Source organism: Tamandua tetradactyla, assembly GCF_023851605.1.
Source record: "Tamandua tetradactyla isolate mTamTet1 chromosome 1 unlocalized genomic scaffold, mTamTet1.pri SUPER_1_unloc_1, whole genome shotgun sequence".
Classification (NCBI taxonomy): Eukaryota; Metazoa; Chordata; class Mammalia; order Pilosa; family Myrmecophagidae; genus Tamandua; species Tamandua tetradactyla.
This window is the reverse complement of record NW_027518237.1, coordinates 758,053-785,426: the sequence shown is the minus strand read 5'-3', so window position 1 is coordinate 785,426 and position 27,374 is coordinate 758,053. Positions and strand designations below refer to the sequence as shown.

General features: G+C 35.5%; 1 long non-coding RNA gene across 1 annotated transcript in view; it reads left to right on the top strand.

Annotated features, from left to right (window-relative positions):
• The window catches only part of LOC143672688 (uncharacterized), a 47,069-nt gene extending 37,346 nt beyond the window's left edge, over positions 1-9,723 (top strand). Inside the window, exon 3 of the long non-coding RNA XR_013169945.1 lies at positions 9,622-9,723. This is a non-coding gene — a long non-coding RNA (uncharacterized LOC143672688). The remainder of the gene's footprint in view (positions 1-9,621) is intronic.
• The last annotated feature ends 17,651 nt before the right edge of the window (positions 9,724-27,374 follow it).

The window sequence follows — 27,374 nt, the reverse complement described above, 5'->3', positions numbered from 1 at the left end:
TTGGTGGATGGATTCACCCCTGTGCTTCACATAATTCTCTTGAGCAATCTGCCTTGAAGTTGCCCAAAGTGGTAGTCTTAATTCTCTGCTTCATGATCTGATGTATTTCTCCTACAAACCATGCTATGGTGCAATCATTTTCATCTTTCAGCTGGGAGAGAGCAATGTGTAAAGAAAATGCTCTACAAATAATGGGGGTGGGCATGGAGATGGGAGATGGATGGGGTAGCAGAGAATGTGTGAGAGAAAAAGGTGTACTTTCAGTTTACTCAGAGGCACATAGGATTTATGTCTGTTTTCTCTTTGGTGTGTGTGTGTCTGCATGTAAAAGCTGGCTTTGGCATGGGAGGTTGTACTGGTTGGAAAACAGATGTTCCTTCCCCTTTGTGGTCTTGTCTCCAGGAAGGAATGCTTTATTCCTTCCTTTTAGAGTGAAAATTGCCATCCCTGTTATCAATCTGGACATGTTTCTCAGAATCAATAAGCTGAATCCTTTCCCATACTCATTTTTTTTAAATTTTTTTATTAATCAAAAAAAAGAAAAGAAATTAACACAACATTTAGAAATCATTCCATTCTACAAATGCACTCAGTAATTCTTAGTATCATCACATAGATGTATGATCATCATTTCTTAGTACATTTGCATCGATTTAGGAAAAGAACTAGCAAAACAGCAGAAAAAGATATAGAATGTTAATATAGAGAAGAGAATTAAAATAATAATACTAATAAAATATATATATATATAAAGGAAAAAGAAAAAAACAAAAACAAAAGATACAAACACACAAACAAACAAACAAAAAAACATATTTCAGGTGCAGCTTCATTCAGTGTTCCAACCTAGTTACATTACACTTAGGTATTATTGTGCTGTCCATTTTTGAGTTTTTGTATCTAGTCCTGTTGCACAGTCTGTATCCCTTCAGCTCCAATTACCCATTATCTTACCCTGTTTCTAACTCCTGCTGGTCTCTGTTACCAATGATATATTCCAAGCTGATTCTCGAATGTCGGTTCACATCAGTGGGACCATACAGTATTTGTCCTTTAGTTTTGGGCTAGACTCACTCAGCATAATGTTCTCTAGGTCCATCCATGTTACTACATGCTTCATAAGTTTAGTCTGTCTTAAAGCTGCATAATATTCCATCGTAGGTATACGCCACAGTTTGTTTAGCCACTCGTCTGTTGATGAACATTTTGGCTGTTTCCATCTCTTTGCAATTGTAGATAATGCTGCTATAAACACTGGTGTGTTTTTGCCCTTTTGTCTTTGCCCTTAAGTCCTTTGAGTAGATACCTAGCAGTGGTATTGCTGGGTCATAATCCATTCTGCCAGTCTGTGTCTTTTGATTGGGAAATTCAGTCCATTAACTTTTAGTATTATTACTGTTTGGATATTTTCCTCTACCATTTTGGCTTTTGTATTATATATATCATATCTGATTTTCCTTCTTTCTACACTTTACTCCATACCTCTCTCTTCTGTCTTTTTGTATCTGACTCTAGTGCTCCCTTTAGTATTTCTTGCAGAGCTGGTCTCTTGGTCACAAATTCTCTCAGTGACTTTTTGTCTATAAATGTTTTAATTTCTCCTTCATTTTTGAAGGATAATTTTGCTGGATATAGGAGTCTTGGTTGGCAGTTTTTCTCTTTTAGTAATTTAAATATATCATCCCACTGTCTTCTAGCTTCCATGGTTTCTGCTGAGAAATCTACACATAGTCTTATTGGGTTTCCCTTGTATGTGACAGATTGTTTTTCTCTTGCTGCTTTCAAGATCCTCTCTTTCTCTTTGACCTCTGACATTCTAACTAGTAAGTGTCTTGGAGAACGCCTATTTGGGTCTATTCTCTTTGGGGTGCGCTGCACTTCTTGGATCTGCAAATTTAGGTCTTTCATAAGAGTTGGGAAATTTTCAGTGATAATTTCTTCCATTAGTTTTTCTCCTCCTTTTCCCTTCTTCTCCTTCTGGGACACCCACAACACGTATATTTGTGCGCTTCATATTGTCTTTCAGTTCCCTGATCCCCTGCTCAAGTTTTTCCATTCTTTTCCCTATAGTTTCTGTTTCTTTTTGGAATTCAGATGTTCCATCCTCCAGTTCACTAATTGTAGCTTCTGTCTCTTTAGATCTACCATTGTAGGTATCCATTGTTTTTTCCATTTTTTCTTCTTTGCCCTTCACTCCCATAAGTTCTGTGATTTGTTTTTTCAGATTTTCTATTTCTTCTTTTTGTTCAGCCCATGTCTTCTTCATGTCCTCCCTCAATTTATTGATTTGGTTTTTGAAGAGTTTTTCCATTTCTGTTCGTATATTCAGCATTAGTTGTCTCAGCTCCTGTATCTCATTTGAAGTATTGGTTTGTTCCTTTGACTGGGCCATATCTTCAATTTTCCGAGCGTCATCCATTATTTTCTGCTGGTGTCTGGGCATTTGATCAGATTTCCCTGGGTGTGGGACCCAGCTGGTTGAAAGGTTTTTCTGTGAAATCTCTGGGCTCTGTTTTTCTTTTCCTGCCCAGTAGGTGGCGCTCGTGGCGCTCATCTGTCTGCACGGCAGTCGGCCCAGGAAACCGTGCGTGGAGGCGGGGGTTGCTGGCCGCGGCTTGGGAGAGTGCCGGTCCTAATTGCCCAGCTGGCCTGAAACGCCAAGCGTGACGGGAAGGCCCCGCTATCCAACATTCCCAGTCAGACCGGGGAGCCACGTGCGTGGAGGGGACCCCAGTCGCCAGCCGCCCCGGCCGGGAAAACGCGCGCCCCTCGGGTATCTCACCGCAGCAGATTTTCCCTGCCCGTTCAGCTGTTCCAGAATGGGGTACGCTGTCTTTTTGGTCTCTGTCGTGACTCTGGGAGCTCTTTCGTATTGTTTCTGTTTCTTTAGTTGCTTTTCTGGAGGAGGAACTAAGACCCGCACGTCTTACTAAGCCGCCATCTTCTCCGGAAGTCCCATACTCATTTTTAAGTGGACTCTTTCCACCATTTTATTTTGAAAGATTTCAAAGATGCATGAACAATTTTTAAAAATGTACAATTAATACTTTTATTCACATTATCTGGATTTTACAGTTATTGTTTTGCAATGTCTGTGTTATCTGTCCCCATAGCATTTACAGAAATGCATTCACTCTGGGGGTCAGAGGAGATGATCCTTGACATTGTTGTTTTCTCTTGTCTCTTTCCATCTCCTCCTTCCCATCTTTGTCATAACCCAAAGAGGTTTCTTAATCTCTCCTTTCTTGGAAGTGAGAATGTTCTCTAGAAGGACCACTCAGGGCTGTTCCAGCTCAGAAACCTACAGTGCTTTCCTGCTATCTGGCACTGAAGCCTCTTCTTGGCACCACACCATGTCATAATAACCACAACTATTCCCACCACACTCTGTCCTTATGCAATTACTTAATGTTTCATCCAAGTAGGGCTTTTGCTCAAGAGCTTCCTTCATTCCAGAAGAGCCTTTCCTCAGTGCATATTGGTAAACTGCTGTCACGGTCAGATTCATGTGTCAACTTGACCAAGTAGTGCTGCCCAGTTGTCTGGTTGCACAAGTGCTATCCTATCTGTTGCAAGGACATTTCATGGTCTTAAAGCATGACCTTGTTGGCTGTATCCCAGCTGATTGCATGTGCATTTGAAATCAGATAAGGGGAGTGTCTTCTGCAATGAGTGATGCTTAATCTAATCAACAGAAGGCTTTTAAGGAAGATTCAGAAGAGATCATCACTTTTTCTGCTTCAGCCAGCCAGCCTCTTCTCAGAGTTTGTTGAGGACTTTCATTGGAGGTGGCAGCTTGTGGCCTGCCCTATGGATCTTGTACTGTTACATCCCAATAGTTGCCCAGCAGCCTCTCCTGAGAGTTCACTGAGAAACTTCATTGGAGCTGCCAGCTCACAGCTTGCCCTTACAGATTTTGAACTCTTAAATCCCCACAGTTGTGCGAGACACTTTTATAAATGTTATATTTACAGATATCTCCTGCTGACTTTGTTTCTCTACAGAACCCTGACTAATATGCCTGCTAAATACTGTTTTATGTCATTGATGAGCTCCTAACATGTCTGAACCCATATGTGGTCCATCCATCCTGAACCCTCATTGTTACTAGTGATACTTTGCACATTTTTTGTTCTCATATTTCTTGTCATCGTCATCCTAATATGGTGGTCTTGCTTGTACATCCCCTGGGTAGAAACCAGGGATATTGCTACACATTCTACAGTATGCAGGATGACTCCTATCATGGTCAGGTTCATGTGTCAACTTTGGCCAGGTGGTGGTGTCCAGTTGTCTGGTCAGGCAAGCACTGGCTTTTGCTAGAGGACATTTAATGGACTTAAATCATGATCACTTTGGCTGCATCCACAGCTGACTACATTTGTAATCAGTGAAGAGGAGTATCTTCTGCAGCAATGAATGACAGTGAGTCTCTCCTATGGAGTTCATCCAGTCACTTCATTAGAGCTGTCAGCTTCACAGCCTGCCTTATGAATTTTGGACTCTTCCATTCCCATGGTTGTCCAATAAGACTCTCCTGAGAGTTCATTGATGATCATCAGAGTTGCCAGCAGGCTTCAGATCTCTGAAAATCAGACTCAATCTCACTGTTAGAGTAGTTACTTTACAACTTAAACTGAAATCTCAATCTTGCATGGTGTCTGCCATTAAAGTGAAGGCATTGATTGGGAAGGAGTGGGACCCTGAAAAAGGGGATAGTGACATAAGGATTGATAATCATGGCCATGGAGAGGTTGAAACCCTAGGTCATGTTAAGTCTTTTCTAAATAAACCTGTAATAGTCTTTACCCCGAGGACATAACCACCCCACCTTCTGCATGCCCTGAGCAGTTGTCCACCCAACCTCCACCTGAGGGAATTAATTTTAGAGTGATTAATCCTGTTTCAACAGAGGAAGCTGCAAATGAATGCCCTGAAGCAGTTGGCTTGGAAGATGCTTCAAATTCTTTTCATGACCCACACACACCAACCCTAAGGCCCTCATTTTTACAAGGTGAACTTAGACCCCACAAAGGTATAGCAATATTGAAGATGTTTCACACAGCCTTAGACTTTCTGTGGAAGACATTTACTTTACAGAAGACTTTCAAAATTACACAGGTTTTATTTAAGCTAAAGGAATGAATTTCTGTATTTGAGATTTTGCACTTTATTATACAGCATTAGCAGAGACTTGAGGACTCAATGTTATTTGAGAGTTCTGGCTCTGTTTAATATCTCTGGTCACTGCCCAATATCTGAAATCACCTCTCCATCCCATCTATGATGCCAATCCTCAATGGTCTCTTCTGATTCTCTGTCATAAATAAGTGGGCATATTCCAGGTGTTTAGCATTCAAATTTGTATAGACTCAACACTAAAAAATTGTGTAATCTCAATCTTAAATAAATAACATTTAAAAATTATATCATGAGACAGATACAAATGTAGGACAAATCCTATGATAGAAGATCTTCCATAAATCATGTTACAATGGTGATGAAATTGTTATTTTTATACAAATGGGATATTTTGGAATGTGGCCAACATTGTGAAAAATGCATACAAAAAATCAATAAAGAAAATTACAATGTTTAGAAAAACAATTTCTAAATAGGAGTATGTATAGCATGTATTCACAAGGTAATAAAGATCCTATAATATAATGATAACAACATGGCTCTGGTAGGGTAGTTCAAGTCTAATACTATTCAACAGTAACAGGGTTAACATATAAGATATATTTCAGGTAAAGATATAATCATAAATCAGTGAAGCAGGGAAAGATATTTAAAGATTTTTTCTCACATCTTGGACTATTGAAGATAAACACAGATGTATGAAGGCACTAAATTCATAAATAACAAAAATATGAGACTATGTTAAAATACAAAAATAAATCCAAATTAAGGATAATGATTTTCCATGTAGAACATCACTGAAGGTACATACAAAAACCAAAATGGTATGATTGACATATATTTTAGTAACAGATTTCCTTCAGGTACTATATCTGAATGAAAATGGAAATCATTTAAATCACTACCAGGGCAAGTTAAGTTGATAAAAATTGTGAGAGGACATAAAAATATGAAGGAAAGACATAATATATTTAATAAAATGTTATGGTGAGAGTAATTTATCATTAATAATTTAGGTTAAGATCTATAGGATCCCAAGTATTTTATTTAAATATACAAGCATATGCATATTCATAAGTAACATCAAAATTGGTGTGTGAACATATCTGTGTTTTTAAAAAGGAAGTAGATATCAAATTTTAAAACCATATTAGGAAAAATGTGGGTTTATAAAAAAATCATACACAAAATACAGGATTCCCATGCAACACCCCACTGCCATCTTGCATTGGTGTGAAACATTTATTACAATTGAAAAGCACCATTTTGAATTAGATTATTTTTAAACAGAATTTATCTTTGTTACAATTTTTGAAAGATTGTTTAAATAGCAATGTTAACTATCATCCATACTTGTTAGGTATATTTTTCCCATATAACGCCCTCTTATTAACACCTTGTTTGGTGTTGTACATTTGTTACAATTCACAAAAGTGCTTCTTGTACTTGTACCACTAACTATAGCCTGTGGTTTACAATGGGTTCATGTGTTACACAGTCCTATGTTTTCTCTTTGAATTTTTTATTCTGACAACATATAAGCCCTAAGGTTTATCCTTTTAACCACAATCACCTATATAATTTGATGATATTAATTATACTCACAATAATGTGCTACCACACCACAATCCATATCCAGACCTTTATAATGAACTTAATTAGAAATTTCATATGAATTAAACATCAACCCTGCTGATATTTTAGAAGTAGAGTTTTGGATGGGTTTAAATCAATTAACATTTTTCTGATGAACAATTTTTAAATTGTAAGATATGAAATATTTTTCATTGAAACAAATATACTGAACATCTTTCTAAGGCACTGTTCTGGTTTGAAATTATGTATGTACTCTAGAAAAGCCATGTTTAAATCCCAATCTCATTTTGTAAAGGCAGCCATTTATTCTAATCATTCAATACTATATGTTTGAAACTGTAATTAGATAATCTCCCTGGAGATGAGATTTAATCATGAGTGGTTGTTAAGATGGAATAGTTAGAGGGGTGTCTCCACCCATTTGGGTGGGTCTTAACTAGTTTCTGAAGTCCTATAAAAGAGGAAATATTTTGGAGAATGAGAGATTTAGAGAAAGCAGAGCAAAACAACACAGCCAAGAGAAGTAGAATCCACCAGCCAGCGACATTTGGAGATGAAGAAGGAAAATGCTTCCCAGGGAGCTTCATGAAACAGGAAGCCAGGAGAAGAAGCTAGCAGGTGATGCCGTGTTCACCATGTGTCCTTTCAGATGAGAGAGAAACTCTGAGTGTGTCCACCATGTGCCTTTCCACTTGAGAGAGAAGCCCTGAACTTCATTTGCCTTCCTGAATCAAGGTACATTTCCCTGGATACCTTAGACTGGACATTTTTATAGGCTTGCTTTAACTGGGAGATTTTCTCAGCCTTAGAACTGTAAACTAGCAACTTATTAAATTCCTCATTTTAAAAGTTATTCCATTTCTGGTATATTGCATTCTGGCAGCTAGCAAGCTAGAACACACACAGATATGAATTCCATATATCCTAAATAGATATGATAAAATATACAAATCATATATTAACTTCTTCACAATTCCTATTACAAAATGGATATGAGCTAATATTTGTGGAATGATTGAATGAGTCTATTTCTTATTTTCAGTTCTTGTTTTGAAAATAAAATCAATTCTGTTCCTCAAATAGTTTGGACACATACTTACCTTCCCATTGTACCTCCTCCCCTAAACCTAGTCAGATACAGAACCTTGGCAGTGACTCAAAAATGAGTTCCTTCTTTTATTTCATCTCTCTTTAATCCAAACTCTTTTATCTGAACTCTTGTAAAACACCCACCTTATTTCCCTGGTTTCTGTTCTTACCCCTGCATTTCAAAAAAGCATGGTCTTGCCTGACAACAACACATGTTCTGAAGTTCAAAATATTAGACAAGATTCATTTATTCACTCCAGCACCCAATGATGCAATAATTCACAGTTCACCTCAATTGTCAAGTCCTCCCAGATTTGTTCCTTCCTTCCACAAGGTGGGATTTTTTTATTAGTCATACTCCTTCTATGACATTGTTCTTGCACTTGTACTGTGGCACATTTTTGTCTTTCAATAGTAAAATAAGGAAACAATCAAGCACATTTTTATGCATGCAGTATAAATATGATTTCAAAATTTGATGAGGAAATTCCAAGACAGGAATATTGCAAAGCACTATAACTTTGAGCACATTTGTGTGTTTGACTTTGCCTACTTATGGGAACATTTCTCTAGAATTTTGTTATTTCTAGGAGTCAATTTGCTGTGTATTCACAATAAAAATCACCATTCTCACAACTCACTGATTCTCATATTTTATGCACCTAGCTACCAACTTCTGGAGGATAGGCACAGCAGAACTGGACACCCACATCAGTTCCAGTTATGCATGGGTGTCCAGTTATGCATGGTGTCCTGGTTTATCTGACTTCTTCTGGCTTACTCTGTGGATTTCTAACAATCTGTGATATCCTCTTCATTTGCCATATAATAAGGTGTCATGGTTGTCATCTTGTTTGAATTCAGTTGGGCAACAATATTACCAATTAAAGTTATCTGTATTTTGCTAAATATAAATATTGATTATATTTTACTTTTATTTAAAAAATCTTGTAAGTAAATCAATTCTAATAAACTTTTCACTCCAACATGTTCATAAATGTTTTCTCATGTTTATATTTTCTTTTTCCATTTAAAATTACATATGCTGGAATTTTATGCACATTCTTTGATGTACAGAGTTAAAGTTCTCTCCATTTTGATCTCATAGTGTTCTAGTACTAGCTAGGATATGAGTTGCCCTCCTACTACTTATTTATAATGCCTATTGGAACAATTCTATAAATTACTATGTTTAATATAAATGCAACAGGAAGTCTTCAAATCAGGTAGGGTTATCCACTCCACTAGTCCTTAATACCATTCAAACTTACCTTCTTTAGTTATGGTCTTTAGGTTTGACTTAATAATTTTATGATTAGCTTGCAAGCTTCTCCAATAATTTTAAGGTAATTTTTAACTGGCAGAAAAGATTCAAATTAAATTTCTGTCTCCATGTACCTTTCACAAGCTTCCCTTTATGTTAATTTCTTACATAACCGTGGGAAAAAATGATCCATACTAAGAAAGTAACACTGTTACCATACAGTTATCTGAACTGCACATTTTCTCAAAACTTTACTAGTTTTTTCTCCAGCTGTGCTTTTTCTGCTCCTTCCCATTCAGGATACCACACTGCATATGATTATGTCTCTTGGGTCTCCTCCAGCTTGACAATTTTGATCTTTCCTAGTCTTGTATAACCTAGATACATTTGCAAGAGTGCTCATAAGTAATTCTGTAGAATGTCCTTGATATATGTCTTTCTGGCATTTTTCTCATGATTAGATTGAGGTAATATATTATTGGGGAGGCCATCTGAAAGGTGATGTGCTGTTCTCTTTGAATTTATTACAGGGTATGTGTTATTAATATGACTTCTGACTGGTGATTATAACCTTGATCATTTGTCTGAAATAGTGTCTACCATATTCTCCACTGGAAAGATATGTTTTAACTCTTTGTAATTACTAAATATTTTGTGCCACGTTTACTTTGGAACTATGCAAATATCTGTTTCTGTCTCAATGTTTGCCATTTTTTTCCATCCATTGGTGTACCTTGTTGTGGAAATTATTTCTGTTTCTGCAATCCTTCATTTCACTATTGAAATTCTTTGAGAAAAAGTTGTGATATTTATTTGCTTTTTTCCTTCTTTATACATTTCAGTATCAACTCATATATTTATTTTATTCTTTGTGTAATAATCAAATACTATTATTATTTATTTTGTTGCTCATAATTACCATAGAGAACTCTGTTATATTGTCTCTTTTACCATTTGGACATGCACAAATATCTCAATTTTAACTTTTCTTCATTTTTTCACAATCTTACATTCTAGTAGCAAAAGATGCTTCAGGATTATCTTTTATTTCCCACACATCCCTGGAATCAACCAATTCTATAAAGATAACTGGTTTCTTGTATTGAAGGAGTTAGAAACCAAAATCTCAGCAACTGTTAAAATTTTAATAAACTGAATTGCATTGAATTTATTGACAATTTTGCACAGAATTGGTAGCTTTACAAAACTGATTTTTCCCAAAAATAAAGATTCTATATCTCTTTGTTAGGCAATTAAAACCCAATTTCTAAAATTGTAATATTCTCCAGAGAGTTATAGAAGCATATTTTAGTTACGGTCTTTAGTAACATATTTTTTTCTATTTTAATACTTTTTTGTATTTTGACAATGTTTATAATGTTAATTAATTGTTACTCACAGGAAGCTCATTCCTAAAATTGTACCCTTTATGCAGAAACATAAAATGTTTTGTTATGAATAATTAAATTGTTTGTAAATTACAATTGTCATTAGAGTAGAAAAATTAAGTAACCTCTAAGGAATTTTTCATTTCAGTTATTGTGACCCTAAATTTCTCTTTGTCTGCTTGTTAAAATTACCTTCTCTTTTCTGAGATTCTCATACTTTTCATTCATCACTTTCTTGATATTCTTTAGTGATTTCTCTCTGCTATCTTTTATCTACTTGAGCACATTGAGGATTACTTTTTTCAAGTCTTTGTCTGCAATGTCATAAAGCTTATATTCTTTATTGATAGTTTCTGGATTTTTGCCTTTTTCTTTTAGATGGGCTATCACTTTCTCTTTCATTTTTTGGTTTGCAATATTTTGCTTCCTACTGTACATGTGAATATTTTATTGTATTAATTCAGATTTAGTACATGAGTTGTCTGTTTCTTAGGTTTGCATCCAACAAGTGATATGACAGAGATTTCCTTAAGTGCTAGGAGCTATGAAAAACAAATGAACAAAAGCCAAAAATACATTTCACAGTCTTTGCAAACTTGTTTTGCCTTGCTTTTTCCCTCTTTCAAAGTTTAGCACTCCTATCAAGATAAACTTGAGATGAATGAGAAGGGCAGGGTCTTCTCTGTCTTTATTGAGCTTACATCCTTTCCTAAGCTTGTACTTTACTATGCTTTTATGAATTCCTGCATTTATAAGAATTTGAGTGCCCCCTCTTCTCCCTATGATACAAATTAAATCTCCTCCTCTGTGCTCTGTTGTTTGAACTAAAGAGGTAGCATTTTGCTCCAGGCTATCTTGACTTAGCCATTACTTATACTGCTTAAACTCTGAGCAAGCTGTTTCTGATTATGGTGAATTCTAGGAAGGTTAGCCTGAGAGGACTTTCCTGGTATAATCTTTCATATTGCTACTAGATAAATATATTGGCAGGGATAAACAGGCATCCCATTATGCACATAGGCATTCCTGTGCTCCCTGCATAGCTGGAGCAGGGACCCACAGTGTAGTGCAGGTTGATTTGGTGTTGGTGAGAGGGAAAGGCAGGCAAGGACGTCATGAGATTTTCCTACCCTAATTTTGTTCAGATTTTTCTCAGTTACTGCAACCATTCAACAGTTTTTTTAATTTGGGAGGAGATGGTTTTGCATTTGTATACTGTTTTATCAAATATTCTGTGGGATAGCAGTACTCTGGAGTGCCATATCTATCAAATTAATATTCTGTGAAGTCATTTCAAAAAAACTTCATGAGGAAAGATTTCCTTAATCGAGAGGAATTTTGATTGTATCAGAAATGGTGGTACAGACATTGTGTAGGTAGATGAAACCCAATTTAGCTAAGTACACTGAACAAAGTTCCCTCACAAACAGGACACCTAAGGGGGTACTGAACAACTCAAAGTTCACTCATTAGAATTACCCACTAAGCCAATAAACAGTCAATGAATTTAATGACTACTAAGATGGAATGTTCTTGGGACTGTGGAGCTGATTCCTAGTGTTCTCAGGTCCAGGTGGTGAGGAAAAGACAGAAGGCTTACTAATAAAGAAAGAGGTCCTGTTTGAGGTTGATTGTAATAGTCAGATAAAGTTATCTTGCCCCTTTCTCCCTTTACAGAGAATGGAAGATAGTTCCATTCTTCTGGCTTCCTGCTACCAAAAAACCTCATTTTTTGTGCTATGGAGCCAGAGATGTTGGAAATCACTTCCTCTTCCCTTTTGTCACATGCCAAGTGTCAACTCCTTCACTTAATGACCTCTACTATGATAGCTAATGCCCAGGAGAGAGCATCATATCTCTTGTCACTCAGCATTCCCAAATCCTTGATAGTCAGTCTTTCCCTTGAAAGCGCCATTCCTGCCTACTCAGTGCAAACCTTTTCACTTGGCCCCGCAACCTTTCTAACCTGTTCTTTGTCTTGATGGCTGACACATTTGCTGTTGCAGCCATTGCTGCCTCCACTGCCTAGACCCTGGCTACATGTGTACTTGTTGCTGTTGAAGTGGTCACAGTGGAAGTTTTATGATCTGCCCAAAAGACTCATACCCTCAAATTATGACTTCATCCATTATTTTATTGAGTTTACAGATATTTACTGAGGGTCAAATGTGTGTGGGGAAATGTGTTAATTTTTACAGATATGACTGCAGGATAAAAACAAAATTCCTGTTCTACGAATTTATAGTCTAGTGGAATAGATGATATATATAGTAACTTTATTAGTTTGCAAACTGTCAGAATGTAGTATTCCAGAATTGAAATGGTTTTTTGAAAAGGGGAATTTAATACATTACAGGTTTACAGTTCTAAGGAAGTAAAAGTGTCCAAACAAGAGGTTACCTTCACTCATGAAAGGCCAATGATCCAAGAACTCCACTATCATCTGGGTAGTCCTGTGGCTGGTATCTGCTGAGCCCTTGCTCCTGGGTTCTATTGCTTTCAATCTCTATTACTTTGGGGTTTCTCACTTTGCTTTTCCAGGGCTGGTTTTACTCTCTTGTCTTTCCTTGGATTTTTCCATGTTCTGGTTTGTTTAAAATCCCATGACAATATATGCTGGGCTCCCTCCAAGCATCTCCAAATATCCATGTCTTTGTTCTCCATGTGTTCGCAACTGTGTCTGTTCTGCTGTAAAGTTTCTGTCAGTCCTGAGGCTTCTGTCATTTCTGAAGTTTCTGCATTTCTGTCATTTCTGATTGTCTCCAAAATGTTTCCCTTTTAATGTATTCCAGTAAACCAATCAATACCTTCCTGGAATGTGTGGAGTCACATCTCCATCTAATAAAATGTTACACCCACAATTGGACATACTGCATCTCTATGGAGATAATATAATCAAAGTTTTCCAACCAACAGTATTGATTCAGAATTACTAGAAATACTGCTCTTACAAGATTGAATCAGGATTAAAGCATGACTTTTCTGGGGCACATACAACTCTCAAACCAACACAGTAGTTAAGGGAAGTAGAAAGTGTTTTGGATAAAGGTAAATGCCAAGGATAAAAAAATAAATAAGATTAGGAAAAGGGACAGAAAGTATGGAATTAAAATATTGACCAAGATTGGATCACTGAGAAGATGATATTGGAAATGAGATCTGGAGGAAGGAAGTGATCTATGGGAGATTGTGGGAAAAAGTATCCCAGGATGAAGAACTGTTCATTGTCAAAGAGCTCAGGGAGAAGGTCACTTAGCATGCTTGAAAATTAGTGATATGGGTTGAATTGTGTCCCCAAAAAATATATATTTAAATCCCAACATAGAGAGTCCCATGAACATGACCTTATTTGGAAATAAGGTCATGGAAGATGGAATTAATCAAGGTAAAGCAAACCTGGATAACAGAGGAACTTGATTCAAAATGACTGGTGTCTTCTTAAGAGGGAAATGTGGAAAAGATTTTATGAAGACACAGACAGAGACTGAATTTATGCTACCACAAGCCAGTGAACACTCAGGACTGCCAGTAACCACCAGAATCTAGGAAGAGACAGGAAAGGAGCCTCTCTTAAAGCGTTCAGAGTAAGCACATCCTTGTTGGGACCTTGAGTTCAGACATATAATCTTCAAAACTGTGGGATAATAAGTCCCTGCTATTTCAAAGTGCTCAATTATAATTTGAGTAGAAGCATTAGGAAACTAATAAAAACAGCAAGATGACCAGTGGCAGTATAGTAGTTTGGGAAAGTTGATGCGGTATAGAGAATGACTTTAAATAAGCCAGGTCATGGAAGTCTTGTAATTCATGATAAATATATAAGTCATTTCTCTGACTGTGATTGGAAGTTCTGTCCTGAAAGGAGTAGTGGTATGTCAGCTACTCTATTGACACATAAAAAAAGAATGAATAGTTAATGACCAGGTAGGAACAGAGTAAGGAGGCTATTCCAATAATGCAAATATGATGATGGTGTCTTGAGCCAGAGTGGTCATAGGGACAATTGGGGAACCATTGCACAGATGAGGGTTGTGAAACAAAGAAGTAAACATGATTCTGTGGTTTTGATCTGTAAATTTGAAACACGACACCCTATATTACAATGTGGACCTTTTGTGTACAGAGAATATTATTTTTGAGAAAAGCAAGATTAGTGAATTGCAATGAGAGCAGAGACATGACAACCTTATTGCTCCTACCTCATTTGTCAAAGCAGACTACTGGCTAGCACTTGTGGGTTGTCATCTTTTTGGTTTATGAAAAGATGGTAAATAGCTAAATAGGGGAGACTCAGCAGCATTCACAATGCCCATTAGTCAATTGTCAAGGACACTCTCTTTCTGAAGTCTTCTAAGAAGTAATCACAAATATTTCTGAATGTAAAAATCATTTTCATTAATAAATAAAACTTCAGATTCAACTCAGAGACTCCCAAGGCAAGGCCAAATCATAGTTTACCTGAGTGCATTACATATGCATGAGACATTTGTAACAAGGGAACCATTTCACATGATCCAGGTTTTTGCCTAAGTTCTTGTCTCTTGCACAACCTTATTTTAAGGTTTTTCACATTTAGTTCAATCTGTGTCCTGGTTTACTCATGGATATAATAAAAAACAGATACCATAACTCTGAATACATGTCCTCTGGTGGGAGATCTGTGCAGTCAGCCAGAAACCCAAAATTACTTGCCACCTAGAGTGTGAGCAATTCAGACTCCAATAAAAATATAGGATAAGTAAAATCTCTACACTTATTGACATATGTCATCAGCTTTTGGAGGGTCTATTGCTTGGTTGGCCTCCAATTGATTCATCATTGGGACAAATACCTGTGGAGAGGAATAGAAAAAAGTATCCCCATGTATCAATAGGTATATGCTTAGTAAAAAAGCCACTGTCCTTTTGTTTTAAATAATTCCCTATTGGATCACTCACTTGGACTTGTGAAATATATAGGCAGATTTTTATGGCCAATTTACTATGTTTTTGGCATATAAATCCCAATGACACCAATTAAACATGAAGAAGCAGCATTGACACTATAACATACTGGTTATACTCTTTTTCATTGCTAATTTATTACAAGACCCTGGGATGCATATATTTAATAGGATAGGCCAGAAGAATTCATCTGACCAAATTATGTATGTCTTTATTTTAGTATCCCTTACCTATACTAAATACTTACTTGGAATTCGGGTGGGAGGATGTACCAAACAGCCATGGCAGCCACTGAATTTATATATGAACTTTGCATAAAAATGAATTATACCACTTTGTCATTGATATTCCCTATCTCCCTGCCAGCAAATATTTTCAATTATTAAAGGAGTTGTCAGTTTACATAAAAATTATGTATAAAATACAGAGTTCTCATATACCAACTTACTATTAACACTTTGCATCAGTGTGGTACATTTGTTACAGTTGATGTAAGCACATTTTTACAATTGTACTATTGACTATAGTCCATGGGTTTAACATAAGATTCACTGTCTGTGTTGTGCAATTCCATGGATTATTTCAAAGTTTATTCTAGTAACACATATACAAGCTAAAATGTCCTCTTTTAATCACATTCAAATATATAACTGAGTACTATCCTCTTAGAAGTTTTAATTTTTTTCTTAAAATAGGAAATACCTTGTGTTTCCTTCCAACAAAAAGAAATTCTTCAGTGTTTCCAGTCATTTCTAGTTCATCCATGACTGCTATCAGTCTGGTTTTAAAGTAGTTAGTGTAAGTTGCCAAATTATTTACACAAGTACTAGTTATCCAAACCCAACAAAATCATCCACCCTCACTGGCATGTCTTCAACTTTATGGGGTACCTATTTTAAGATAGAAAATCCATACACTTACATTGATGCTGAAGTCTCAGCCACACCTCATCAGAAATTTCTCAGAACACAACTGTTAAGCAATTAAACAGTTTCTCTCAAATAAATGCTTCTTTTAGGAAAATGAGAGGTAGAGATATATTTATCACTTACATTTTTCAAAGACAGCAAACCAGGGTGTCCTTAAGAAAAATAATACCATCATCAAAGTTTTATTATCACTAGATTTAGATTGTCCCTTTACCCAAGACCAGTGAAAGCCTGTCCACCAATCTCATTCAGATTAATATGTGATGATTTTAAGACATTAAATTTGAACCGTTCTTCCCAAACATTTCAGCATAGAACCAGAGAGAATACCCTCCCTTTTATTTATTTCAAGGACATTTTTCTTGTTAATAAAAGAAACTGAAATTACCATAATTTCATCAATTTTATTATTCTACAGGAAACTAGTTTAATATGCATGTCAAAGTATACACCTTTTTAAAGAAATATTTTGAAACTATCTCTTCCAATCTTTATCAAATTAAGACCCAATTTACATCAGATTTAATGAAAAACATACAGTTCTGGCAAGAAAGAATTTAGATTTCATAGTGGTAAATGTAATACAAATATAACTCCAATATCACAGTTATTTTGTGTAGTAAAATCATTTAAACTGCTGATGAATTATTAAACAAATACTTGAAATATTTTCTACTTCATTTAAGAAAGTCCATGATTTTTTTATACAGTGAGAATTTTACTTAATTCTTTCATATCATACAGAAACTCTCCTATAGGGAATAAAATGAAGGCTTAAAGCAAATATTAAACAAGTACAATTGTTACTTTATTTAGTTCTTCAAGTCTACACAGATTTTACCATTCTATTTAAATCTAAATAACAGATATTTGATAAACAACTGCTATGAGTAGCTCTGGAAAGTTTTTAAAGGTACATCTTGGGACATTTCTAAGATTTGGTAAATATACTTGATCGCATAGCATGGCATCTGAAAGTCCATAGAGCCTCTGGCTTTTGAAGCAGACCTACATATGATGAGGCCATTATGTCACAAAACTTTCAAAATGACTAAAAATCAGAGGAGGAGAGCACAGTACATCTTTTAATAACTTTAGAACACTCCACTAATGTTGGGTTTACTGCAGTTAGTTGTAAAGAAAGGACAGAATGTGGTTAAAAGGAAGAAAGAAGATAATGGGTACTAAAGTATCAATAGAAATTAGGGAAATGTATAATGGATATTGCTTGTGGTGACAGTTTGAATCTATTCTGTACCCCTCAAAAGCCATGTTTTACTCTGGACTCAATCTTGTCGGAACAGATTTTCTTTTAATCCTGATTCAGCACTGTAAATTGGAAACTTGATTAGATTATTTCCATGGAGATGTGACACACCCAGTTGTGGAAGTGACCTTTGATTAGATGGAGATGTGACTCCACCCATTCCAGGTGGGTTTTGATTAGTTCACTGGAGTTATACAAAAGGAAACATTTTGGAGAGAATCAGAAATGACAGCCCACAGAGAGAGAGAGCTGACACAGATATCAACACATGGAGAATAGAGGCACAGATATTTGTAGATGCTTAGAGCCCAACAGACATGACATGAGATGTTAACCAAGCCAGAGAGAGCCAAGGGAAGTGAAGAGATGAAAGTCAGCCCAAAGAAGCAAAATGAAGAACTCCCACAGGATGAGAGGTTGAAAGCAATGGATCCCAGGAGCAAGCAACCAGCAAGGGATCAGTGTGCCTAGCCAGCTAAAAGTAGCATTCCAGTTGCATCAGTCATTCTTGAATTAAGGCAAATTTCCCTGGATGCCTTAGGAAATTTCCATAGGCTTAGAAATGTAAACTTGTAATTATTACTTTCCCTTTATAAAAACCATTTCATTTCTCATATATTGCATTCTGGCAGCATTTAGAAAACTAATACATCTGTTAGAACACAAATAAATGTGATCATCAGATTGCAAACTAGTTTTAGGAAGCAATAGAAATGCAAAAAATTGGGGGATATTTGGGAAAAATTATACATTTTCACTGACTTAAAGTTGTCAATTATATAACCAGTGACTTTCTAGAGATGACAAGACTAGGAAATCAAATAAGAGCACTAGTTTTCCACAGGAAGAAATAACTGTCTATTCATGCTGAATGCAAGTGCTGAGCTTCAAGAAAAAAAAATGCCCATCAATGATCTGCATAGCTTAAAAAATTGAAACAAAAAAATAGAGAATATCCAATAAGAACATGTGTATGGTGTGGGGTGTGGAGTGTATGGCAGAAGAAACTTTCACTTTTGAACATGATGATGATGATATCAAAATATTAGTAATATAGTCATTTGAATGCAATATCTAAAATCAAAGATACAGAAAATTTAAGTGCCCTACTTGAAAGGAAAAAATGGAAATGAATGTGGATGTGATCACAGGGAAAGTAGAAAAGTGGAGAAACAGAGTAAGTGCATATGAAAGAGGAAGAAGAGGAAGATTGAAATGATAAAGTTAAAGAGTCATATGAAGATCAGCTGATAGGCAATTTATATAAAGGAAGAGTAACATCCATATGTAGTTTAATTGATATAGAAATGCAAATAACATTGGGTAGAAATAAGAAGGTTATAGGTAATACAGATGATATAGCTATATATCATATATACTATATATAGCTATAGCTATAGATGGTTAAAGGTATAGATAGATATAAGTATGGCTATGTATGTGCATATGGACATATAAGTACAGTGACTATAGAATGAAATTTGCTTAAAACAGATTATGTAGTTCATAGCAGTTCATTTATTGATAGCTGCAAAATATACCTGACTTAGCTGAGCTTGGCAATGTACTCTTTGTACTTGCTTCCCAGAACATTAACTAGGCATTCTCAGATCTGCTTACAGGAATAAGATAAAATAAGATAACAATAGCATCAGGAACACCCCTTGGCCCAGGTGAATCAGTGATTTCTTCCTCAAAAGACAAAAATTTGACATTCTTGAGGATCAGCTAAGAAATGCATCATGATGACTCTGCATTTAACCACTGACACTGGAACAATGAAACATGCTTGAGACAACACAGATTAAACATTTGCTCATGACTTCTCCATGAAGATCCAATGTCATCACTGACTTGGTAATAATGAATCAAGTGGACATTGTTTAAGTTTTGACTTCTACCCCTTTTCATTTACCTGTAAAAACTCTAACCCACATCCTTAATTTGAACTGGTTTTGGAAACATTCCTCCAGTTCCTTGCAAAGTGCAATTGGAATAAATCACCTTCACACAGAGAGACATGTTTCTCCTTTGTAGTGCCAGGTCAGGTGGGCCTATCTAATGAGAAGTGCTATGCTTGTGATAATATTACTACCGCTAATGTAGCATTATGACACACATATCAACAAGTTCCATTATGTTTTTCTCTTAAAAATACCTATTTTGTAAGATAATTTTTATGTTCCCTATGGATAGAAAGGGATATAAATGTATGCATAGACATAGCTCTACACATATGTGTGTGCACATGTGTATATTTCTATATATTCATAGTATGTGTATTCTATAAAGATAGATATCTAGATATACATTTTTTCTGTTAATTTTCCAAAGTTTTCTTTGAATTTAATCACAGTGGAATGCCACCTAAGTAAATTTTGTCACTATTATGTGATCTGTAAAAATTGTTTAGAACATAAAACCTTTCTTAGTGCTCTTTTAGCCTCTATGTTTCTCAGGCTGTAGATGATGGAGTTTAACATTGGGGTGAAAACACCACACAACATTGAGATGAGATTGTCTCTGACTGGGAAGTGTTTATTAGAGGAGGGGTACATATGGCTATATATTACTGTTCCATAAAACAAATAGACTACAGGAGGTGGAAAGCACATGTGAGAAGGCTTTGCACTTCCCTTCAGCTAATGAGATCTTTATGATGGTGGATATGATATAGATATGAGACAAAGTTGGTCAGAAAGGCACTGATCCATAAGATATCTTTTACCGTTTAATGAGCATATCTGCCACATATGTAGAAGAACAAGAGAGGGCCACCAGTGGCAGGATGTCACAACAGTACCAGTTAACCCAACTGGACTTAAAGAATGGCAAGCAGAAAATGAGCACCAGATGCAAAAGGGAATTGAGAAGCCCTCTGCCCAGGACCCAGCCATTAGCATGGTATAGCATGCCTTGGTCACAATGAGAGGGTAATGAAGAGGAAAGCAGATGGCTACATAGTGGTTATGAGTCATGACGATGAGAAGGAAGAACTCAGTCCCTGTCAGGGCCACCAAAAAATAAAGTTGCAAAGCCCATCCAAAAAAGAATGAGAATGCTTTGCTTCTCATTCAGGAGGTTCTTAAGCATCTTGGGAATGGTAGCTGATGGGCAGAATAGGTCTAAGAGGGACAAATTTGTCAAGAAGTAGTGCAGCTTTTTGGGAGTCCTGATGTCAAGGACAATGACACCATTTTCCACCAAGGTGACCTGATAAGTGACAGCAAAAGCCACAGAGAGGATAATTCACCTAGGGGAGATCAGAGAGCTTAATGAGAGCAAACTCATTCACATTGGTGAGATTATAGAGATCATTTTCTCTCTCTACAAGGATCTTTTTGCAGAAAATTAAGTGAACATACAACTGTTAGTGTCCAATTACCAGGAGCCTAGTGATGAGAGGAAAATAGTTCTAGTGCAATTAATTAATTGTTAGCAATATGCAATTATAAATTCCAATTATTAAAATTTCTAATAATTGAATAGTGAGAAGAAAAAAGTTGAAATTGTTGAACTGTAAATCAGTAGCCTTGATCACTGATAATGATTTATATGCCCTTATTGTGTGACTCTGTGATTGTAAAAACCTTGTGATTCACACTCTCTTTATCTGTGTATGGATAGATGGGTATTAAAATAAAAACCAAAATAATGTGGGGGGAGATAAGGAGTGCAGGATATTTGGGGCATTTGCTTTAATTTTTATCTCTTTTTGCGGAGTAGTGAAAATGTTCTAAAATTGATTGTGGTGATAAATGTACAAATATATGATGATACTGTGAGCCATTGATTGTATACTTTGGATGCAGTGTATGATGTGTGAATGTATCTCAGTAAAATTGAATTTTAAAAAGTTTCTAATAAAAACATATCATGCAGTTATGGTATTTCTTGGAATATTCATGCTCAATTTTTAACTAGAAGGTGAAGTTTAAAATGTGAGACCACTGTTGATCCTTGCGGAGTTTTGGGGATTTCAGAATTCAGTGAAAGCTAATTGTGTAATGTCTACGTGTCCTTTGGCACTTGACAGTTTTTGCATTTTATTATTCAGGGTTTATGGTTTAACGTACAGTCTCAATATGAAGTACTTTGAAGATGGAAGCTGTGATTATTCCTTAACATGTTCGTTTTAATGATGTTGGCAACTGGCAGGCACATAAAGAAAGACTGATAAATAATTTTTAGGGAAAGAATGAATGGAGCATAACTTGACTTGACAGTGTTTCTTGAGGAAAAGAATATAACAATGTTTCTCTAAATTCAAAACCATAATCATTTAAATATAAACATCAATATTTTATCTCCCTAAAAATATAACTTAATATAAATTAAGTTTATCCTTTACAATATAATGAAACTGGTTGTTAGTGTCTGCATTTTACCTCAACAAGAAACATATATTTGCATGTATTATCAATTCCCTTTCCACTTAAAATTTAAATATATGACTTTTACTTGCCCTTTTATAATTTTCAAATTACATTTTAGTGTAGCATAATTGCCCAAATCATCACAAAGTTTATGATTATTTAAAAAAATACCCTAATTTATTGAAGTTCTGCAACTCGATATGTAGTTGTTTTCTATCACTTTAAATTCTAATTTCTTCTTTTTCTATAAACATAAAATGTGTATGAAAGAGAACTTAAACAGAAAATATGTTCAGAAAATACAATGCAAAAATCACATGACTCCCCACCCTCACCCTTATCTCCTTTATCTCTGAGAAATTGTTAATGATTTCTTGGCTCAGATAAAATGTTTAGCATAAATAATGCAAAGTATACATATAATGGTTTCTTTAAACAAATGGAACTATTGTTCTCTTCCAATTTATTTTACCTGGAACAATTTACCTAAGAATTTTTTAGATTAATTGAAAGATGTTATTATTCTTTCCTTTAAAACAAAATGCCTATTTCTTTTCAACCTTTTCCTTAAGCACCAGCTCTGTGCCCTCCTAGAGAGAAAATAATCTCTTATCAGTGATACTTTCTAAATAATGAAATTTTTAAAAGAAAATTCTGTACTAAGAACAATAATCATGGTGAATAAGTCATTTATTTACCTATGTCATATATTTACCTATATCATAGTCATATATTACATTATGAATTCTATATCAGGCTAAATGACTAATGTGTATGATGAAGAAATGATAATACATTTCTTCTAAATTTTGCCAAGGGTGCTTAAATTTCTTAAGTAAAACCTTTGTTTTTGGCATATAAAATTCAGAATTTGTTCATGTGGAGAGGAAATAAATGCATATTAACACAACCCCTCTTTTGAAGCAAACATAATACATTCCAATATTTTTCCATGTCAGAAAAATAAGAATGATATTTTCTTAAATAATACATTGAGCAGGAAAAGGTCTATAACATTCTTTATTAACCCAGTGGATTGATAGCTTATATGCCATACATCAGAAATATCCTTATGTAATACAGTGTCATCACCTGTATTGTGAGATTACTTGGTGAAAATATAAGCCTATGAGCACATGAATCATACATGTTGAAGTCAGTCTGCCATTATTTCAAACCAGCTGCTTCAGAATGAAGTGAAACTTAATAGACCAGTGTAATTTATGAGCTGGGCCTATTGCCACAATTCACAGCTGAGTTCCTTGACCACAAGCAATGCTGTATAGAATACCTTAAGGTATATTCAATAAATCCAGAAGTGGTAGTCTTTGCAGAAACATTGCACACAGAGAACAAAAATCCATATCCAGAGTAAGTGTCTATTCCCTTAACATGAAAAAAAACCACATTCTGATGTAAATGATTCAATGTAAGCCAGTTGCCACCAGGTGGCCTGATAACCTTGGGAAATAGGGCCATATCCGGGACACAGTGCACATGCTTGTTGCTGGAGGAAGGGGCACTCAGTAGCAATTTTTGTCAAGCTGGCTTTGGTGGATGGATGACTATGTGGTTAAGACCCAGGCATAAGCTCCATCCCTGCCACTACAGCCAGCCATTTATTTATGAGCCCACTGAACAGTGAGAAAAATCTAGGGAAAGAGGTTCACTGATATCCAAAGAATGGGACACTTGATAATTCAATTCCTTTTCTGCTGAGGTAATGCATTGTTGAGCATTCACATGGGTCCCAGATATCTTCACACATTTTGCTAAAGCAGAATGTTCAAGCCATATGCCTCTCCCTTGACTTCAGTGCCACCAATTTTCTAATCACTTTCCTTCCAGATCCCTGACCACTCAGCCAAACCTTTGGTTATAACCCAAGAGATGGTTTACAATCACATCTCTCATCATGTCTTCCTCCAAACTAAGTGAACATTCACATGAACTGCTTGAAATTCTGTCCATTGGGTAGATTTTCCTCAAGAATTGTCATTCAGCAAATCCCAGTTAGGGGAAATCATATGCAGCTATTCATTTTCAGGAGCTGATTGCATATGGTGCAAAAGTGCCAGTAAATCATTCTCCTGCTTTCTCTTCCTTACTCGGTTGATCATAGGGAACTCTGAGAGGCCATAGCTGCAGACTGGCAGAGAATTGGTAATGTGGCATGATGGGGGCCATGGGCATTTTGACTACTTTCTTATATAATTTATGGGCCTGCTTGGGCTTGATCTCATGTCTCACAGATTAGAAGATAACACCTCCTTTGGGTGATGGAGTGCTGTATTTCACTCACAATTTAATGGCTTCATATGTGAGACAACACTCAGTTCATGATGGGCAGTATTTATCTTCCAGGGATAGTAGGGCTGCCTTGATTTTCCTCTAGGCACTTGCAAAAGGCTCCAAACAACATGTCTATTTGATGCTGGCCCTTCAAAACCACTGGATCTGCTGGATTATATTGTAGAGCAATTTTCATAGCAGACTGGACCTAATGCAGAACTTCCTATTTTCCAATCCCCACTCAAAACCAGCAGATGTGGGAGTCACTAATTTAAATGAGCTGTTGTGGCACACCCAAATGACACATTAGTTGCCTCAAATTTAGAGGCCCACTAGGCACTATTTCTCTTTTTTGGTGGCAGGAGGGGCCTGATTCAACAGCTTATCCTTTATCTTAGAAGGGATAACTTAACATGGCCCACACTCCTGGACACCTAGAAATTTTACTTGGTGGAAGGCCCCTGAATTTTTTTTTAGCAATTTTCATATGCTCTCTCTCCCAACTCCTTTCATCCCCTGGTAAACTCTAATCTATTTTTTGTCACTATGAATTTGCTACTCCTCATCATCTCATCATTATCATCTGATAATGCAATGTTTGACCTTATATAACTTGCTTATTTCACAGAGCATGTTTTCAAGTTCCTTCCACGTTGCAACATGTCTCAAAATTTCATCGCCGAAATGATAGTCCATGGTGCATATACCATATGCATATTCATTCGGTTTTCTAATAGACACATCTGTTGTTCCACCTTTTTGCCTATTTGTTTCTATAAGAATGATGTAGAGTATATTTTTGAGATCCTGTTCTTACTTTTTTAGGATACATAGAAGTGGAATTGCCAGATCATGTGGCAACTATATATGTAACTTTTTGTGCAACTTCCATGTTCCCTTGCACAGTGGCTACACCATTTTACATTACCACCAATAGCACAATAAATTTCCCCATTTATCTACATCCTAGCCAACAATTGACATTTTCATTTTTTAAAAAGTAATAGTCATTCTTGTGGATGTGAGGAGGCATCTCAATGGGGTATAGATTTGTATTTTCCTAATGGTTAAAATTATTAAACATCTTCTCATATGCTTATTGACCATTAGCATTTCTTCTTCATAAAATTATGTACTTGAACTCTGCCTAATTTTGTATTGGGTTGACTTTTAGTTGTTTCATCATAAAAGGATTTTATGTATTCTAGATATTAAACTATATGTGATAAAAGGTTTGCAACTGTTTTATCCCATTCTGTGTGTTGCCTTTATCACTTTATTGAAAATATCCTTTGATGCACAAATCTTCTCCACTTTCATGATGACAAAGTTTGTTATTTTTATTCATTCCTCATGCTGTTAGCATCATGCCAAAGAATCAATAACTGAATCCCATGTCACTCATAATTTTGGTAAATTTTTGTATTCAGCGTCAAGTAGATTTCTGTTTTTTGTTTTTGTTTTTTTGGGGAGGGGTAATAGTCCGGGAATTGAACCCGGGTCTCCCGCATGAAGGGAGAGCATTCTACTACTGAACTATCCATGCATCCTGAAATAGTTTCTAACTTCATTCTTAGGCATGTATATATCCAATTTCTATTGCATCCTTTGTGGAAAAGACTATTCTTTTCCCATTGCATGTACTTATAACCCTCATTAAAAATAAATTGGCCATAAATGTGTGGGTCTATTTCTAGACTTTCAAATATGTTCTATTTTTGTATTTATCTATTTTTATATCAGGACCACACTGTTCTGATTACCGTAGTTTTGTGGTATAACTTGAAATCAGGAAGTGTGGGTCCTCTGGGTTTGTTCTTTTCAAAAGTTTTTGACTATTCAGAGCATATTACAATTTAGTATGGATCTGAAGATCAAATTTTCCACTTCTGCAAAACACTTACTGCAATTATTATAGGGAGAGCATTGAATAATTAGATTACCCTGAGTAATATTTACATATAGTTATTAAGTTTCCAGTCCATGAATATGGATGTCTTCCATTTATTTCTCTTCTTTAACTTTTATCAGGAGTGATTGTTTATAATTTTTATTGTGCAAGTCTTCTATATACTTGTTTAATGAGGTCCTAGATATTTCCTAGATTTTTTATTCTTCTAGATGCTATTCCAAGTGGAATTGTTTGCTGAATATCTTCTATAGATCATTCATTGCTTGTGTACAGAAACACAATTCCTTTTTATGTTGAATTTGCACTCCACCATTTGCTGAAATGTTTTATTAGCTCTGTAATTTTCTTGTGGATTATTTTGGAATATATTCCCAAGAGGGTAAATCCATATCCAGAGTAAGTGACTCTTCTCCTAAGAGCCCTAAATGGAGGCTCAAATAATTTAAGCATTTATGTATATATACAACCATGTCTGAAAAATCAGATCACTTTATTTCTCTCTTTCCAACTTCTATATCTTTCATTAATTTTTCTGGCCTATTTGTTCTTGCCTATTTGCTTTCTGTATAGTAGTCAATAACAATGATGAAGGCTGACATCCCTGTTTTGTTACTGATATTAAATCAATGACACTAAGTCTATCACCATAAAGTTAATCACCAAAGAGTATATTACTCATTGGGTTTTTTTAAATGTCTTTTGTTGTGTTGATAAAGTTTCTTTGTATTCTTTATTTTCTAAGTGTTTTCATCAGCAATAGTATAATTGGTCAAATACTTTTACCACATATATTGAGGTAATTAAGTTTTTCTTTCCTTTGTTATAATTATATGCTTTATTAACCTTGATTGGTTTTCTTATGTTGAACTACCTTTGGATCCTTGGCATTAAACACATTTGGTCATAGAGAGTAATTTTTGATAATGCAGTTGAATAAAGGATTGATATTTTCTTAATACTTTTGCTTCTATTGTCACACAAGGCATTTCTCTATAAATTCATTTCTTTGCTGTCTTGGTCAGGTTTGGTATCTGTGTAATCCTAAGTTCAAACAGTGAATTAAAAATTGATACCACTTGACTTCTTTGAAAGAGTATGACAGAAATTGTTGTCATTTCCTTTTCACATATGTAGTAGAATTCACCAATGAAGAAATCTGGTCTAGTATTTCTCTTT